The sequence below is a fragment of the Otolemur garnettii genome, unplaced genomic scaffold (genome assembly GCF_000181295.1).
Source record: "Otolemur garnettii isolate 467f Iridium unplaced genomic scaffold, OtoGar3 scaffold00162, whole genome shotgun sequence".
Taxonomy (NCBI): Eukaryota; Metazoa; Chordata; class Mammalia; order Primates; family Galagidae; genus Otolemur; species Otolemur garnettii.
In genome coordinates this window covers 2,704,273-2,712,236 of record NW_003852557.1, presented here as the reverse complement: position 1 = coordinate 2,712,236, position 7,964 = coordinate 2,704,273, and the positions used below count along the sequence as shown (strand labels likewise).

General features: G+C 37.5%; 1 non-coding gene across 1 annotated transcript; it reads left to right on the top strand.

Annotated features, from left to right (window-relative positions):
* The first annotated feature begins 7,346 nt into the window (after positions 1-7,346).
* On the top strand, positions 7,347-7,473 carry LOC111728494. Its single transcript, XR_002775768.1, has one exon. It is a non-coding gene; the product is annotated as a small nucleolar RNA SNORA11 (small nucleolar RNA).
* The last annotated feature ends 491 nt before the right edge of the window (positions 7,474-7,964 follow it).

The following is a 7,964-nucleotide window of genomic DNA, read 5'->3' as shown; positions in this document are numbered from 1 at the left end:
CCCCCCCAACAATGGTGTCCCACTTTACCAATGTTAAAATCTGGTCACCTTACTAATGTAACATGTAACATCTAATTTTAGAGAGAGATTCAACATATAAACCTATAAAAAATTATAGAATGATAAGTGTTTTACTATGATGCTGTGAAAACCCCAAGGAGGGTAATTAATTCAGACTTGGAAATTCAGAGAAGGCTTTTTGCCGGCATTCTCAAACTACAGCCTGCGGGCCACATGCAACCATTTATCCAGCCTGCCGGTGCCGTTGCTGCCTGTCCTGCTTAGCAGCCAACTCATCTTGGGCCGCAGTCCAGCCCTCCAATGGTCTGATGGACAGTGAACTGGCCCCCTGTTTAAAAAGTTTGAGGACCCCTAGAGGGTGTGCTGAAATCATCCATATGAACATTTTAGGTGAGAGTTTTCCACAGGGATAGAATGTGGGAAAAGGCCAAAGGATGGGTATATGTGTGTGTGTGTGTGTGTGTGTGTGTTTTAGCCACGGAAAAAAACTCAATAGAACATAAAACATGTAAGAAATGTTGAGGAAGAGAGCTATGAAAGGGTTATTATAGGTGACTTAAAAGAAGAGGACAACAGGAATCAACATTTTATGCTCTCTTTCAACAAGTTGTTGTAGTTTTTTTGACAAGTTTGTTGTCTTTCAGGCTTTCTGTTCAAGCTGTAAGTGGTTTACAGCCAACAGAGTGTTCTATCGTCATGTACTTACTCTTACCAGTAAATTATATTCCGATGATTTCTTAGGTCTGTTGACATCCTTTTCTTTCAGATTGAAGAGCTCCTATCAATGCTAACAGAAGAAGTTAGCATATCTTGAAGAAATGGAGTTGATGAAATCCCTCAGCTTAATTGTTTGTCAGGAAAGTTTTGATTGTTCCTTCATAGTTGAAGGATATTTTCATAGGTTATAATATTCTAAGGTTAAGGGTTTTTGGCTTTACCACATTAAATATGTCAGGCCACTCTCTACTAATCCTTGAATTTTCCACTGAGAAGTCTGCTGCCAGGTATTTCAGATCTCCTTTATATATTATTTGTTTCTTGCTTCCCTGAAGAACTTTTTTTTTTAATTCATGACCTTTAGGAACTTGAGTATTAAATGCCTTGATGTAGGTTTGTTTGGATTAAATCTGCTTTGTGTTTTATGACCTTTTTGTACCTGAGTATTGATGCTTTTCTCTAGGTTTGGGAAGTTCTGTGTCACTATTTATTTGAATAAACTTTCTATCCTAATAGCTTTCTCTTACTTTTCTTTAAGGGCAACAACTCTTAGATTTTTCCCTTTTAAGGCTATTTTCTAGATCTTGTGGATGTGGTTAATTCTCTCTCTCTCTTTTTTTTTTTCTCTCCTGACTGTTCATTTCCAAATAGCCTAATTCTTTCTTCAGCTTGATCAGTTCTGCTTCTGAGAGACTCAGATGCATTTCTCAGTCTGTCTATTGAATTCATAAGTTCCAGAATTTAGCTTGATTTTCTTTTTTATTGCAATCTCTATCTTAAATTTCTGATGGGCTTCTGTATTCCTTCTCTGTGTCATCTTAAAGTTCAATGAGCTTTTTCAGGACAGCTATTTTAAATTCTTTGTCCAAAAGTTTACCTATCTTCATCACTCCAGCAGTGGTCACTGGTACCTTAAATAATTTATTTGGAAAGGTCCTGTCTTCATGGATGTTCTTGATGCCTGTGGTTGTTCACTAATGCCTGGGCATTGAAGAGTTAGGTATTTATTTTAATCCTCATAGTCTGGGAATATTTGAACCTATTCTTCTTGAGAAGGCTATCTGGGTATTCAAAGTGAATTGAGTGTTGTGATCTAAGTTTGTGGTCACTGCAGACATATCAGTACTGGGATTGGGGCATTACTGGGATTCCCCAGTCCCAGTAATGACTTTTGCAGACTCCTGGTTGTACTGCCTGTGTAGATTTGGGTAATACATGGAAAAATTCCCTTGATTACAAGGAAAAGACTATTGATCCCTCCCCTTACTCTGTGCTGGGCTGCTAGAGTTGGGGGAAAACCAGGTCATAACTGAAGCAACCTCAGTCTCAGCCAGTCTGAGATGAGTATTGTCTGGATGCCTCTGATGTTTATGTAAAGCCCAAGGGTTGTTTCTGAATCCTGCAGGAACTGTGTTCTTCCCTCTGGTCAGCATATTTCCTTCTGTCCCAGGGTGGATCTAGAGATGCTGTCTAGGAACAAAACCTAGGAAAATCTGCTTATATTTTATTCTAACTAAGCTGGTGCCCAAGTTGCAAAACAAAGTTCACCATTGCTAATGTCATAGTAGGTCACGTGCATTTCAGGTCCACTGGCTTGGAGCCAGCAGAACCAGAGGAATTGCCCAAGAACTGCAGCCTTTGTGGCCTTGTTTACTTATTAATTTAATCCACACCCTGGGCTACATATTGTCAGCTGGTGATGACACTCACTAGAACTTGGTTTTTGAAGGGGAGTGGTCTAAATGTTTCTCTCTAGCCAGGGTGGTCTAAATGTTTCTTAGCATAATTCTGCCTTGTGCTGTGTTCTGCTGGGACAGAGTAGCTCTGGGTTTCAATGCAAACTCTCACAGTGTTTCACTCTCCCTCTCTGGGCACACCAATCCTCTCTACATGAATGTCTCTACTGGATGTACTGGCATGGTACCCCTGGATGGGGAAGGAAGGCATAGGCAAATGCAAGATTACCCTTTCTGCCCTCTTCAGTGCCTCTTTCCTTGATATAACATTAGAATAAGGTAGCATGAGAGCTCATTGGATTGTCGGTTCTGCAGGTGTTTGCTTGCATAGATTGTTGAATTTGGTGTTCTTGTGGAGGGAGAACCTCCACAGGGTCTATAACCCATGTGCTCCACCTCCTCTCTGCAGTGATTAGGCTTTAAAGTAAATTGTTTTAACTAAAATTTGTGATTAAAAATTTTTTTTTATGTTAGCAATATGTCTTCCTCGTAACCATAACTCTTAATTTTAGATGGGCTTTGGTAAAAGAATGCGGGTGGAGTTTAAATTCTGAGATGGGCACTTATTAACTATGTGACTTTGGGTAAATTACCAAACAACTCTGAGAACACATTTCTTTATCTGTTAGTTTGGGATAATATCATCTAATTTGCTAAGTTGATTGTAAATTCATAAAGGTAATGTACGTAAAGTGTCAGGGAAATGTTAGTACTCATTTTTGATTCTTGTCCTCATTCTATGTTGATTATTTTAAATTTCATCATAATTTATATATATATATATATATACACATATATATACAAGTTTTATATATTATACATATAAAATATAAACATACACACACATATATATATACATAAAAACCTCCAACAATGTTCACAACCTGGTCCCTCAAACCTGTAAATATGCTATTTTACATGATACAAGAGCATTTGCAGACATGATTTTGGTTAAGGACCTTAAAATGAAAAGATTGTTCTAGGATTGTCTAGGTGGGTGCAGTATAATCATAGCAATGCTTAAAAGCAAGGAACATTTCCCTGTTAAGTCAAAGAGACAGATGTGGGGATAGTGAAAAGCTTACAGAGTTACAACATAGGTGACTTTGAAGATAAAAGAAGGGACCATGGGCCAAGGAATGCAGACAACATCCCCAAGCTAAGAAATACATTGGGATGGGGCAGTGCCTGTGGCTCAAGGAGTAGGGCCCCAGCCTCATATGCTAGAGTTGGGGGGTTCAAACCCAGCCCCAACCAAAAAATGCAATAACAAAAAAAACCCCACATTGGGATGGATTCTGCTTCAGAGCATTCCAAAAGAAACACAACTCTGCCAAAACGTTGATTTTAGCCCAGTGAGAATGAACTTCTGACCTACAGAATTATAAAATATTAAATCTGTGGGGTTTTAAGCCACTATGCTTGCTGCAGTCAGTAATGTCAGAAATGGAAAAATTTATACATAGTACATATTTTTATTGATATAATTAACACATTTTATGGAAGCAAAAGTTAATGATGAATTTGAAAATGAGGACACAAGGAGCTATTTGGAGATAGAAGGGTAAGAGTCCAGAGACTACCTACATTCTTTGTTTCAGGTAACTTTGTACTTGTGAACTTCCCCCGTTAAGGGGTCTCTCCCCACATGGACAGAGACCTGCATGGGGACTTGACCTTTGAATTTCCTTTTCGTCTGTTTCACGGATGTCTTCATAATCTTCTGCCTGCCTCAGCAGAGGGAGATGTGATACGTTGCAACCTGGGAATGGAGCCATGGCACAGTGGACTGAGAGTTTCTCTATGCAGGAAATTTACTCAACCATCCGGGGTCTGGCAGACAAAGGGAGAGAAGACACTTCGAAAATTGTACACACACCAGTGCTTTGACCCATGAGAGATGATACCATATTAGACTCTAGCAAGGCTAACAGTCCCCTCTTGAGCAGAATGTGTGAGATTTTTTATTAGGAATTTGGGGGCATACATACACAAAGCAAAAAGTGAGAAGGTAATGGTTTCAATTAAATAGGCCGTCCTTTGTTCAAGGAAGAAAGCTATCAGGCTGAAGGACACAGGAGTGCTAAACACAGACCAAAGAATATTGGGGTAGGATTTAATGAGGCAATGTTACAGTTCACAGGTTAGGTAGTTAGTTATCTGGGGTTTTTTTTTAAGCTTTATTTATATTGTCTTTAAGTTCCTAATTATTATCTAAACATTTCCCAGAGTATTTTTTCCCTACTTTAGTGGATAATCTAACCCCCGCCACCCCACCTCAGATGTGAACTGCAGCAGAGGGGCTGAGATTGGGCTGTTTTTCTGTATGAGTCCTCTGGGACATCAGTTCTTACCCATGGAGATGTTAAGAGATTTTAAGGTATTTTCTTCATATAATACCAGAGCATGAGGTAGTAGCCTTGGCATATACTTTCAGTCATATATATGTGTGTGTGTGTATGTGTGTGTGTGTGTATATGGTGTGTGTGTGTGTATATATATATGTGTGTGTGTGTGTGTATATATGGTGTGTGTGTATATATATGTGTGTGTGTGTGTGTGTGTATGTGTGTTTGTGTATATATATGGTGTGTGTATATATATATGGTATGTGTGTGTGTATATATATGTGTGTGTGTATATGTATATATGTGTGTGTGTGTATATGTGTGTGTGTGTATATATATGGTATGTGTATATATATGATGTGTGTGTGTGTGTGTGTGCACATATACATGAGTAGAAAACAGTAATTGGCCTTCCTTCCTACTTGAGTAAAAGGCTGGTAAGAGGAATGTGGCAGTGAAGAGGCTCAGGATGAGGAGAGGAAGGTGAGCTATTAGTAAATTCTGGTGGCTGATGTCCTCTGGACAGCTTCTTGTCCATCCTGTCAGGAATGTTCCTAGGTTGCATATCCTCCTTTGTCACCGTTCACCCCTGCTCACAAAAATAAACCTCAAAACTTCTATGATATTTTGTGAAGAAGGTTCTGCAGCAGGGGTCCTCAAACTTTTTAAACAGGGGGCCAGTTCACTGTCCCTCAGACCGGACTGCAGGCCCTGGGATGAGTTGGCTGCTAAGCAGGACAGGCAGTGGTGGCAATAACACCCGGCGGGCCAGCTAAATGTCCTAGGTGGGCCACATGTGGTCCGCAGGCCGTAGTTTGAGGACGCCTGCTCTGCAGAGCCAGTGCATACTCAACTGAGTGAGCTCATGTAATAAAAGCTTGAAAATATTTGTAAATCAAATAAATGTATAGATTGCATAAATTTTCATTTAAAGGAGAGAGCTTTCAGAGAGCCACGAGACTAAACAAAAGTTTGTTTTATTCTCCCAAATTGTGCCTTTTACATATTGCATTTATAAAGTCTGTTTTTTTCCTTAAAAATATCAGTTTGATGATTTTTATGACTTTAGAAACTAATTTAAAAGTATAATATTTTTATTGTAGAAGAAAATCCTGCTTTCAGGGGCCGAGACTCTAGGTATCAATGGCAGCATTCCATTTTCCCTTCTCCATTAGCAGCCCCTGTGCTTCTGGCAAACAGAGCATCTTGCAAGAGATTAAACCACTGCTCAAAAACTCTTTGAAGTCTCACAAGGGTTTTGGTTTCTAGTAGAATCAGTATCTACCATATCATGTATTAGAAAATGGTTATAATAGCACGTTCAGATTTCTTTAAAGGGCCATATTCTGTAGTTATTTCTTTTGTTTCTGGTTGACGAAAAACGAGTTTATTATTAATGCTGCATTCACACGTGACAACACATATAATTATTTTCATGGACTTGGTCATTTAATTGTTTCAAGTAAAAAATCATCTCCATAAACATGTTTGCTCATAACATTAAATATTAAACACCCTCCTGATTTCCTGAGTTAACTATTTTGGCTTTCTTTTGATAGTATTTCTGATACTCACTTCTCTGTAAGATGTATGACTAGAATTTCGGTATGATTTGTAACACAATTATAAAATATTTTAAACATGCAGAAAGGTATAGTTGTCTAATGAGATTCAGCGTGCCTGCAACTCATTTATAACAACTCCCAATTCTGCCTTATTTTGCTTCCCTTTTTCAAAATTAGAAAACCATTTCAGACTGGGCAGGCATCACTCATGGATTAGGGTGTAGGCCATATGCTTAGGGGCTGGTGGGTTCGATTGTAGCCTGGGCTTGCTAAACAAAAAAACAAAAAAGAAAGAAAGAATTCAGATATAAGTGTGAGGTATCTATCCTTGATCACATAACTGCCTTATATTTATGGAGGTGACCATTATTCTGAAATTACTGTTTATTATTCCCATGAATTTTTTTTTTTTTACTTTTCTATGTAGGGTGTATCTGTAATTATGAACAGAATTGCTATGAAGATTTTTTACAGTATATAAAAGATCACTACCTACATACGATTCTGGAAATTGGTTCTTTTACTTGTATTGTTCAATTGATATTAACCCATGTTAACAGATGACACTTTGATTCAATCATTTTATCTTTAGATTGCATTGTATATCAGTAGGTACATTTGCAAGATTTTATCCCTTCTCCTGAAAGAGATAATCTACTCTAAATTTTTCAATATTGCAATGATGTAGTTCTTAGAAATATCTCCTTGTATATATGTATGAGAATTCCCTGTAGAGAGTTTACACAAATGGAAATGCAGGATAGTACAGTTTGTCCATCCTGAAATTTACAGAACATTGTGAAATTGCTTTTCCAAAGAAAGGGTATTGATTTGTACTCCTAACCCGCAGGGTTTGAGAATTCCAGTCTTTCATAGTCTCATAGACACTTGATATTTACAAACTTTTAAAATTTCTGTTTAACGGTTAGGAATGGCATCTTATAAAAAAATAAGAACTAGGGGTGTGCTCAGAGCAGGGACCTGAAGAATGGCTCCTCTGTTTATAACCCACCCAGCAGGAATCTGAGGTCACTGTGATGAGAGGCACAAAACTTGTGGCCTCCCTAAGAATAATTCCCTACGTGTAAAGAAAAAGAAAAAAATGATAAAAGGTTTGTGGTGCCCATATGGTTTATCACTGTATAATTCTTTCTACTGTACTGTATGTTTTTTAAAAATTGCTAATAAAATATTAGAAAGTTAAAAAAAGAAAATATGGAGAAATCCAAATAAGTGTGGATTTTAGTTAACAGTTCAAAGAAAAAAAAGAAAGAATAGTAAGAACTAGACAGAAATTGACCACCTTCAGAAAAAGTTTAATTTTCATATTTTTATCAATACTAAAGTGTAGCCAAGATGGTAAACAACTCATCTAACTTTATAGATTTCATTAACAGCAGAAGTAAGATGAGAAGAGACACTTGCCTTGAATTCAGAATTTACTTTGGGCTTTCATATATTTCAATAATATAATGTATATTTGACAGATGTATGATGAGAAAATATTTGTAGAAAAACACAAACACTTTTAAGAATCTTATTCCATATGTTTATTTATGTATTTCTCCCTCCCTATT